This window comes from Cricetulus griseus, assembly GCF_003668045.3.
Source record: "Cricetulus griseus strain 17A/GY chromosome 1 unlocalized genomic scaffold, alternate assembly CriGri-PICRH-1.0 chr1_0, whole genome shotgun sequence".
Classification (NCBI taxonomy): domain Eukaryota; kingdom Metazoa; phylum Chordata; class Mammalia; order Rodentia; family Cricetidae; genus Cricetulus; species Cricetulus griseus.
The window spans coordinates 198,771,634-198,782,736 of NW_023276806.1; the positions used below are offsets into that span (position 1 = coordinate 198,771,634).

The following is an 11,103-nucleotide window of genomic DNA, read 5'->3' on the forward strand; positions in this document are numbered from 1 at the left end:
GATAATAGTGGAATCTTTCTTTTTAGACCAAGAATCAGACATAACGAACAGGCCTTCATTCTGTGTTCTTCACCAGTTCCCTGGCTGAATTATGCATAGGATGTGGGTAGCAGGCTAGGCTTAGAGCAGGTTATTCTAATGCCTGGATCTCTGATGGTTTAATGTCTGACCATGTATCAGGGACTTCTAATAGCATCCTGTTACCGTTGCAGATGATGGAATGTGTATGGCTTGTGACACCCTTCCCATGGCATCCAGTAGGACTGGGGCTCCAAGCAGCCCTTGTCTGCCAGTTACAAAATTTCTTCCACACAAAGAGGCATGTCAGAATGCAAGCAACGGGCTGGGGCATTATTACAGGATTACATGGAATCTGTTCTAATTGACTAAAACAAGAAAGATCATCAATCATTTGAAAGACTCGGCAGTTTATTATTAGGTAGCCACTTGCCTATGACACACCTCAAAACTGCTCCAGGCATGCAGCATGTCAGGGCACCGCTGTGGGAGAACCGCTGGTCAAGATGATGCCAGAGCTGCCAGTTGTGAAATGAAAACCAATGCCAATTAACTCATTGTTTCATCCATCTTGTGCCAAAGAATCGATTGGGGAGAACATTTTGTCCACACTCAGTGAATTGGCTGGTGGTCTTGGCCCTGTAAAGACACAGCCTGATTATCAGGAACCTGAGTATCAGCAGGTCTCAGAATCTGAGTCTGGAAGGAACCTCAAGGGATAGTTTGCATACATTCCCTTCGTGTCACCAACAAGGATCCGAAGGGCCAGCCAGGTTACAAGATTGGCTAAAGGACTCGCAGCACATTGTGGACTATTGTTTTAGGAAAGAGGTCAACAGGGGCTCATCTTTACCCACAGCGTTTTTAACATTTTCGGAGCTATTTCAGAATCAAGATGCCCAGTGAATGGCATTGCGCACTTTCTAAAAGTAGACAAGAATTTGAGAAACACCCCGTGGTGCAACTGTTCATTGCTTAAACTTGCTGCTGACTCATTTGCCCTTCGCCACCTCTTTACCAACGTCGGTGGTGGCATTTGGTATTTACCAGCCCCCCCTCCAAGTCCCATTATTCTCCCTGGTGGGGCTGGGAATGAGGATGCAGTGACCGCACCTCCATGAGTTCTCATTGGCTGGTGGGCGGGACTCTGAGGTGAGGTCCTTGAAGGGATGCCCTGGGGAACATGGATAGGACTCCTGCCCTCTACGCTGGAGTAAGTCACCTGTCACCCAGACTGTAGACTGTTCAGGAATGAAAGGGGTCTGTAGCACAAAGAAGCCAGGTTCTCAGATGTCACCTTTTTGATAAAGGCCAAATGACCCCTCCGAACAAAAGCCTTCCAGTGTTAAGGGGGAAAAATCTCATTCACAATATTCACAAACCTCATTCATGAGACCCTCTTGGAGGAGCGTCTACCATATTAACTGTGAATTTCACTTTTTCATTCGCTTGAGCTCTCTGCCTCTTGAGATGTCTTCCCTCTGAGACAGGCAATTTAGTTGTGGTCTCTTTAACCACACCTCCCTCTTCTCAAGTCATATTAAGAAGTGTATCGGTATCTCAGTGTTTCAAGGGGGGGTGGGGAAAAGGAGCTCCAGACTGGTTCTGTCTGGCCCTGAGGTGGAAGCATGGAGTCAGTAGCCAAGAGCTAGGCTGAACACTGTCGGTGCCCTTTGGCAGTTTTCCATCCTCCCAGGCCCAGGGCAGGAGCAGTCTTTGGCATGGACAGAGGACTCTTGGGCTTGGGGCCAGAAGCCAGCCCTTTACCCTAGATGAGCACATGAAGTGGCCCCACCCCCAGAGAGTGCACCCCTTTCTTTCTTGTCTGGGTTGATGTAGCTTAGAGGAATACTTGGGGCCTTCGTGGGAATATGGAATTCCAGGGTGACATCTTAGGACCACCTTCCTCTCACCACAACAAACAGAAGGGCAGGAAGGGCGAGCAATGTGAGGGTGGTGCTCTTTCCCAGCATTGGTGGATTGTTAAAAAGCTATTGTGGAAGCTTGCCTCTCCTTACCAGGCCTTTTCTCTACTTGTCTTCACTACAAAGACACACACACACACACACACACACACACACACACACACACACACACACACACCAGTTGTTCCTGTGAAGCTGCTAAGTTCAGATTCTCAAAAACTCTAGAAAAGGTCAAAGAATTCACAGCTGAAGAAGTTAAGACTTTAAGGAAAAGTAGAGTCAACAGAACAAAAGTCAGGAATTACATTATCCTTGTAGTTGATTTTGGTTCAGGGATGAAGACACCAAATATAGAACGTTTTAGGATGTGTCCAGATTAGTCACTTTTCTTGTGCTGTGACCTGAGAAGAAGCAGCATCAGGTTCCATCATTCCAGTGCAAAGTGAAAAGCCTCGTTTGAGTTGCATTAATTTATTTAGCAATTACATGTGCTTCGTCTGTACCCTTCTTATCTGTTGGCTAAGGTTTCTGTCCCGCCCTGCCCTGCAGCCCTTTAGTCCCGAATAAACACACAGAGGCTTATATAATTATAACCGGTTTGGTCTATTACTCAGGCCTATTACTAACAAGCTCTTACAACTTAAATTAACCCATAACTTTTATCTACATTTAGCCATGTAGCTTGGTACCTTTTCTCAGTAAGGCAGGCAACTGCGTCTCTTCCTTTCCTCTTCCCAGAATTCCCCTAGTCTGGTAGCCCCGCCTATACTTCCCAAAACGCCAATCAGCATTTTTATTAAACAATAGGAGTGACAAATCTTTGCAGTGTACAAGAGCATCATCCCACATCACTTATCTACAACTGGAACTGTCCTTCCTTTTCAAACTTTACATTCCATATGGCTCTTACCCATTTTTCTGCTCTCCCATTGCAAATCTGTTGAAAAGAAATGGGCAGTAACCATGCTACAGCCTGAACGTTGTTTTCTCTTGAAATTTCCTCTGCCAAACAAATCAGTCCATTGCCTTTGAATTCAGCCTGGCTCAAGTTCTCAGGGCAAGAAGAACATAGCCACACTATTTTGCCAGAATGTAACACTGAGTGGCCTCTAGTTACATTCCTGATATTCTTTTTTGTCCTCTGAAACCTCATCATCCAGAACTTTACTACCTATGTGTGCTGGTCAGTTTTATGTAAACTTTTCAGGAACTAGAGTTGTCTGAGAGGAGAGAACCTCAATTGAGAAAAGGCCTATCTAAGACTGGGCTGTAGGCAAGCCTGTACGGCATTTTCTTAACTAGCGATTGATGGGGGACGTTCCAGTCCATCGTGGGAAGTACCATCCCGGGACTGGTGGTCCTGGGTTCTATAAGAAAGCAGGCTGAGCAAGCCACGAGGAACAAGCCAGTAAGCAGCACCCCTCCATGGCCTCTGCATCAGCTCCTGCCTCCAGGTTCCTGTCTCATTTGTGTTCCTGTCCTGATGTCCTTCAATGATGGACAGTACTGTGGAAGTGTAAACCAAATACACCCTTTCCTCCACAGCTTACTTTGGTCATGATGTTTCATCACAACAGTAGAAACCCCTACCAGGACAATATATTTCTAGCAACGTGTCTGACCTTCATCTCTGCCGCCAGAATGGACTTGTATGCGCTGCTGTAGCATTCTAGGGCTTCCTAAGTTCCTGGGTCCAAACTCTTCTGATTGGTCCTGCAAACCAGTTTCAAAGGCCTAAAAGTTACAGGGTCAGCCAGTCACAGCAGCAGGAAAGCATGGCGATGGGAACAGACGATATTGTGTCCACATCCAGCAAACAGAGCACATTAAATTCTGGTGCTCATCTGGACGCCCCATTTCTTCCCTTTTTATTCAGTGCAGGAGCCAAGCCTATGGGATGGTGACCTACCTTCAGGATGGTTCTTCCCTCCTCAGCAACACTTCTTTCATCATTCAGTGTCTCCTTGCAGGGAATCCAGCTCAGATACACCAAGGCTGGTCTCAGCAGCATTCTGGGACCTTGGTTAAAAAGCCCCAATGATCCTGTGACTCTTGCCGACGCAGCCAAAGTTTTGTCTTCTTGATGATTCTAGATGCCAATCAAGCTGGTAATCACATTTAACCATCACAGTGTCACATTCTGTGAGTGGTTTGTAGAGGCTACTGAGCAAATTAACCCACATGTCTGTAACTGAGACAGCAGTTTCCCTCAACCCAGCATCACCAGGGACACATGGTTGAAGATGTTCGCTGAAGAATTATTTGTGATAGTGACAAACCAGAAAAAAAAATTAGTTCATTTTTTACTACTTAAAAAAAAAACCTAGGACTGACTAATTTATAAAGAATACAGGTTCTGTATAGAATATAGCTTACAGTTCTGGAGGCTGGGGTGTAAGGGTCTGAAATATACATAAGTAAACTGTCACATTCTGTTAAGTTTCCTGAAAGTAGACTCTGGAAGCAAGGAGGCTTTGCCTTGTCTCCTTCAAAACTCCTTATCCTGGGTCAGCCTGGCCCCCTGGTTCTGTAACAAAGAGAGAGGGAAACAGTCAGCCAGGCCAAGAGTATTAAAAGCCTCATGTCCCTGAGGACAGCTAGGAGGTAAAGCATTTGCAAGTGTCAAGAAACTCATCCATGGAAAGAAAGCTCAGTCAGGAACTACAGCTGACTGCCTCAACTTTCCCAGTCCATTTCTGCTGGACGCTGTAAGCCCCAAGCTTAGCATCTTTGTTTGCTCATCCATCAGGCTGCTCTGGCTGTCTGTGCTGGGTGGTGAGAAGAACTGGCTTGAAGATGTTTAGCTGCTGTTTCTGTCGCTATGGTACTTGCTGTCTTCTTCTTTTTAACTCTTGCTTTTTATAGATTTATAGTTGTAGGTCATTTTCTGGACTGTACAGAACAGGGTCTTCCTGTGGCTTCAAAATAAGACAGAGCAGATCTCAGGATGAGAAAGAGCAAGCTCATCAGAGAGCTCGCTGTGTTTTTTGTTGTTATTGTGGTTTTCTTGTTTTTGTTTAGTGTTTATTTAATGTGTCTGTGTGTGTGCACATGCAGGGTCGAGTACATGCCACTGCAAGCATGTGATGGCACAGGACAATTGAGGGACCCGCTTGTCCTCCAGCATGTAAATTCTGGGATCCAGTCAGGCTTGGCGACAAGCATTTTCAACCGCCAAGGCATCTCACTACCTTTTCATGCTTACCTATGGATTTATTTTTGTTTCTGTCTTTGTTTGGTTTGGTGGTACCAGGAATTAAACCCAGGACCCACACCTCTGGCCATTGTTCTTATTTATTTTGAGGTAGATTTTTTAAATTACTTTTTACGTTCCAATCCCAGTCCCCCCTCCCTCCCCTCCTCTGGCTCCCCCACTTCCCCTTCCCACCTCCCATCTGCTCTTGAGGCAGATCTTGCTAAATGGCTGTAGTGGTTTGAATAAGTGTGGCCCCCACAGATTCATATATTTGAATCCTTAGTCACCAGGGAGTGGAACTCTTTGATAGGCTTAGAAGGATTGGGAGGTGTGGCCTTGGAGGAGGAAGTGTGTCACTGGAGGGGAGGAGGGGAGCGAGCTTGGGGTTTCGAAGTCTGTTCCAGGCCCATTCTCACTCTGCTCTTCTGCCTGTGGATCAGGATGGTGCTCTCAACTTCTCCAGCCCCATATCAAGCTCCCAGTCTTGATGATAATGAACTAAACCTCTGAAACTGTAAGCCAGGCCTCAGCTAAATGTTTTCTCTTATAGGAGTTGCTTTGGCCATGGAGTCTTCACAGCAATAGAATGGTGACTAAGACAGTTGCCAAGGCTGGCTTCAGACTTAGGGTCCTCCTGCCTGAGCCGATAGCTGGAATAACAAGCATGCATTACTCCAAGTGAGAACTCACTTTTATAAGGAAGTCATTCTTGGCCTAATGTATCAATCCATGAATGGATTAAACCACTGACACAATGGCAATCAGATTTCAACATGAGTTTCAGAAGGAACAAACTGTATCCAGACCGTGGCAAACCACGGGAGGTGAGGGCATGAACTGTGGTTTTCTTGTACTGTCCAGTTGTTCAGAAGTTAAAAGGCATGTGCCTGGAAACACAATGCTGGATTTAAAAAAAAAACCAACAAAAAACAGCAAGTTCTCAAAAGATAGGGTCACTGTGACATCACTTAAGTAAAATAAAAAGCACTCAGAGTATTGCTAGGTGTAATTTATGAATACTTTGGGGGAGAGCACATGTGTAAGAAAAATATCCACTGATTGCAAGATAGTGGCTGTGTATTTGGAGAGAGAAGGGGGCACAAAGGGGGCTTCAACAGTGTTTAAGGCTTTGTTGTTGTGTTGTTGTTTTGTTTTGTTTTGTTTTTCAGAATCAGATGCAAGAGCAGCACAATGTTAGCATCTGCCCTTTCTTGGGGTAGGTATGAGGCTGTTGCTATTTCTCTTGGTATTTTGCTGTAAGGTTGAAATACTTGAACAGGGGAGAATCTGCTTAGGACAATGTGTCTTTCTCTGCTGTAGCAATGGATACCCAAGGGGCTTCCACCCAACCCAGTCACTTATCATGTATCCTTCTGATCTCATTCTCATAGACTTTGAGCCCTTTTCCTTCATTCAGATGCGGGGTAAAAATGAGAATACAGGAAGCTGGCTGCCCCAACCACCTCAACAGCCACCAGAGGCCCAAGTGCCTGAGTTCCAAGCCCCCCAGTTGCTTCTCTACCCAGAGGTAGAGAACTAGGAAGTCCTACCTAGTTCTTTCTTTCTTTCTTTCTTTCTTTCTTTCTTTCTTTCTTTCTTTCTTTCTTTCCTCCTCCTCCTCCTCCTCCTCCTCCTCCTCCTCCCTCTGCCTTTCCCAGTGTTTCGCTGTAGAATTGCATCCTTAGGCGTTCAACAGTTCCCATCTCCAGTGTCAGCTTCTGGGCTCCTTTCTCATGAGTCCACCAAAGCTGAAGAGGGAACCGTGTGAGCAGAGGCTTTTTTATGATGTTTTTGGGTTCCACCTGCAGTTCTGGATAAAGACATCAAGTTCTAAAAATTGTTAAACAGGCTCTCTGAAGACATTACAAAACAAGCAAGCAAGCAAACAAACAAGAGAAAAACAGACACCAAATTGAAGTACCTGCTGACATCCGGTGTGATGCTGAGCTGAAGTTATCAAAGTGGTCCCTACTTTGAGAACCTCTGCCCCAAGACTGAGCCCTGGATTGTGTCAATGACCTTGCATCCTTGACACAAAGGAGCTCAAAGAGGGACTTCTTGATCTCTCAGCAAAGGAGCCATGTCCCAGACCACTAGTCTACATGCTCTGCTTCCATCCTGAAAGCCCTGACCACGTCTCTAAAGAGTACAGTCTTCAAGATGGAGGTGCACTGACCCCAGGAACTCTTGAAGGGCAGTATCAAATCTGAGATGATTCCTGGCTGAACAAGGCACAGACTCTGGGGGTAAAAAAGACCAAAGGAATGAGAAAGGAGGAGGAGGAGGAGGAGGAGGAGGAGGAGGAGGAGGAGGAGGAAGAGAGATGAACGGACAGGAAGGGAGGCAGGAGTCCAGAGCAGAGACACTGTCGGACTGGGGTCAGCAGCTGCCCCAGGACTTAGCGCACAGATGTAAAAGTGAAAGCTCCCATGGTGCCTGTCCAGTCCCCAACATGTGACTGCCAACTTCATTCGGGGAGTCCTTTGGTGTTCCCACTGTCACTCCCCCAGATCCTGCTGGACCAGGCTACCTTTGGGAGCAACAGAGAGTGCAGGCTCACAGGTGGGGCAGCTGAAGGGAGCTGCTGATGTCATGTTGGTATGCAGGGTTGCATGTTGCTACGCTAATGGGCAGTGATAACTCCAGCCGCCTTTGATGTTCTGCTCCAGCTGGACTTCCGGGAAGCCCTTAGGTCTCTCCACTGCTGCTAATTTCTCTAGTTTCTTTCTCCCAGATCTCAGGTGCCCTCCTTCGATACCCACAAACCCATCCCATGCTGTAACCGCTCCTATTCTTGTGTTAGCATGGGGTCCTAGTTCTACTTGCCTGTTAGGAGGGGCGAGCCTGGGAGGGAGCAGGTGGTATCTGAGGTGCCCTACACACAGTCTGATTGTACCGATGGTGATGTCCAGAGGAGGAAGGTGATTGGCTCAAGGCTTCTTTAACTGCATAGTCTGTAGGGCCCATATGCCCACAGGGATCAGACCCCAGTCTTCAGCTTCCTGGGAGAGGGGGCACCCTGCCCAGCTGCCCAAGTAGCACCTTGCACCTGTTGAGAGGGGAAATTGGCCATCTAGAGAGATTTCTCATGTTGCGTCTCCATTTTTGCTTTCCTTCTTGATTTCTCTTGGCCCCTTCTGTGCTACTCTGAGCATTTTCTTCCTCTCCCCAAACTTGATGATCCACAGGTGGGACACCCCCCTTCTCCAGTTAGACAGCTATCCCTCCCAGTTCCTTAGAACTCTGGGACTTCGGGAGTTGCAGCAGAACAGCGCCCTCTGCCTTCTTTGGGTCTCATCACCCCACCCCCGATCCCCGAAAAGGTGGCCACCTTCTCCCCTGCGTCCCTAGCAGCAAGACTCCCTTCACAGGTGGTCAAGCAGATCCCACCTCGGAGCTGACACGCATTAGGCCCAGACTGGGGACCCACGGCTCCGTAAGGAAAGTGTTGTTACCCTGTTCTATGGATGAGGAAACGGAAGCGCTTGGAGGATTCGGGGCTTTCTCCCGAGCACACAGCTAGTTCTCCAGAGCACACAGGTAGTACTGAAGACTGGGCTCTGACTCCAGATCTCAGAGACTCAGAAGGCCAGGTTCTCCCTGCATCCGTTGGAAGCTGAAATCTTTTCTGAAAGATGCCTTCTAATGGGAACAGCTCCCTGAAGGAGCAGAACTGTGGTGTGAGACGAGACGACTGAAGAGCAAGGGGGCAGGCCGTCAAATGCCCAGGTTGTGGACCCAGAAACCCATTTTGAGAGGTGATTTATCCTAGGAGACGAACAAGCTGTAGACAGCCTCACTGAACGGCGCCTCACATTAGCAAGCTTTCCGGCTTGCCCCCACCCCACCCACCCCAGACTCTGCACCCCTTGGGCTGGAACTGCTTTGCTTTCCTCTAATCTGCTGGGAAAGACTGCTGTCCTCTAGAGTCACTCCTAATGGAGTCTGTATGGTGAACTACCCCGCGATGACCGCACGATGCCGCCCTTGAGCCACGTACACCGTTCCCACCCGCACGCTGGGGCTGGTGGCCTAGCAAACAAGCTTTGTTTGGGGTCAGAATTGGTAAGGCTTCATCAGGACCTGTGGTCCCAAGATGAGTCAGCCCTGTAAGACGGCCCGTCGGCGTTCTTTCTTTCTTCGCTGATGTCTGCCTGTCTCCAAGTGGGGCATTTGCTCCACACGCCTACTTCTGACCTGTGAACTCAGCTCTCCTTCCTAAACAGCCACAAGGCACTCCCAGCCCCACTCAGGATCCCTTGGCACCTTTGAAATCAGAGAGGTTCACACACCTGCTCACAGCTCACATGTCTCCTTAGATTTGCCTCCAGTGGCCTCTGCCCAGGGATGGAACCTGCTAGGGGCTTTGTTGACAATGAGATTGACACAGTACTCCTCGCCTTAGGCTGCCCCCGACTCCTGGGATGGGGGAAGAGGGGAATGAGATGGTGTGGCCACCTCTGACCTGCTGTGACCTCACCACAGCTGCAGAGGCATCTCCAACTCTGTCAAACTGGCAGAAGCCACCTGCAACTGTCATTACCTAATCCTCACCACCTTCGGAAACTGAGGCCCCGGTGACTTTAAATCCGCGTTATGTCGGTCCTCCGCTCTTGATCCCAACGCGGCACTCGCCTTTAGAAAGTTCCCCTGGATTTTAATCCAACCCTTGCCTGTGGACCTCCTCAATGCACCCAAGTGGCCCCCTCTACGGACAGTGACTTAGATTTCCCCCAGTGGGCCCCTTTTCTCCAGCGTGCGCGATCCCCCCCTCCCTCTAGAGGGTTCCGAATCAGCGGTAAGTAATGGTATCCACTCGGTTCCCCTGAGCAGTCAAGGATTTTATTTGAGGGAAGGAGGGTAGGTGGCAGACACCTCATCCTGGCCAGAAGCTCACCATCTTCGCATCACACAGCTGCTAGGATGGATCCGATCAACTGTGACGTTCCCAGGCACAGGGCTTCATCAGCCAGGCCTGTCTTGGATCTCATGTCTACTCGATGCACACACAGGCAGGGCTGAACACACCGAGTTCTGCCAGGAGTGCCCATAAGTGGCCGCAACAGCCACCCAAGTGGTCTTCTCTGGCTTAGACTGGAGTCACGCCCCCTAAACCCTGGCTACCAGGCAAGGATTAAAGGCTTGAGGAGGTGACTACAGCACAGAAAGCCTTAGGGCAGCGTCTCTCAACCTGTGGGTCACAACCCCTTTGGGGGTCGCAAATCAGGTATCACGCATGTCAGATATATACATTACAATTCATAACAGAAGCAAAATTACAGTTATGCAGTAGCAACGAAAAAACATTCTGTTTTTGGAGGGTTATCACAACGTGAGGAGCTGTACTAAAGGTTCATTCACAGCATTAGGACGGTGGAGAAGCATCGCTTTAGGACTTGACCTGTGGTCACCCAAGATTCAGCCGATCTTCTTGAGTTTGATATGACTCACCTGGAGCCCTTGGGGGGTCCCCCCCCACGTAGACCACGCCTCCCGTAGATACTTTTTGGGGTAAGGGCTTCCTGACTACTGTCTAGAGAACAGCAAGCCCAGACCGCAAAAAGATCCAAAGGAGACAGCTGTGGAAGGGTTGTATGGAGATGCAGCCTGTCCAGGGCCGGGGGCTGGGGCGTGAATCTGCAGATGGGTTCAAGGAAGCAGAGCCAGACCTGGAGAGAAGGAGGGGGAGGAGGGAAAGGGATGCAGGCAGGCAGGTGACAGGAATCCCAGGAGCCACCCACCTCTACCCACCCCATGTCAATTTCATTCTTACCCGGAGGCTGGCAGAGAGCAGAGCAGTTGCACGCCCTGGTGTATGGGGCTGCTGGAATCTGGCTCCTCTTGTGCTCTGTGAGGATTTCATGGTCCCCTGCTATGACTGGGATTCAGTCATCCCAGGGATCTTTCTATGTCCGCGACTCCACGTCAGCCTCACACTCAAATCCCCGTCAACTCACCAAGAGC

At 48.7% G+C, this 11,103-nt stretch overlaps 1 non-coding gene across 1 annotated transcript; it reads right to left on the reverse strand.

Annotated features, from left to right (window-relative positions):
- Window positions 1-10,632: 10,632 nt before the first annotated feature.
- On the reverse strand, window positions 10,633-10,712 carry Mir129 (microRNA mir-129). The gene has a single exon (NR_105109.1). It is a non-coding gene; the product is annotated as a microRNA mir-129 (primary transcript).
- Between the last annotated feature and the right edge of the window lie 391 nt (window positions 10,713-11,103).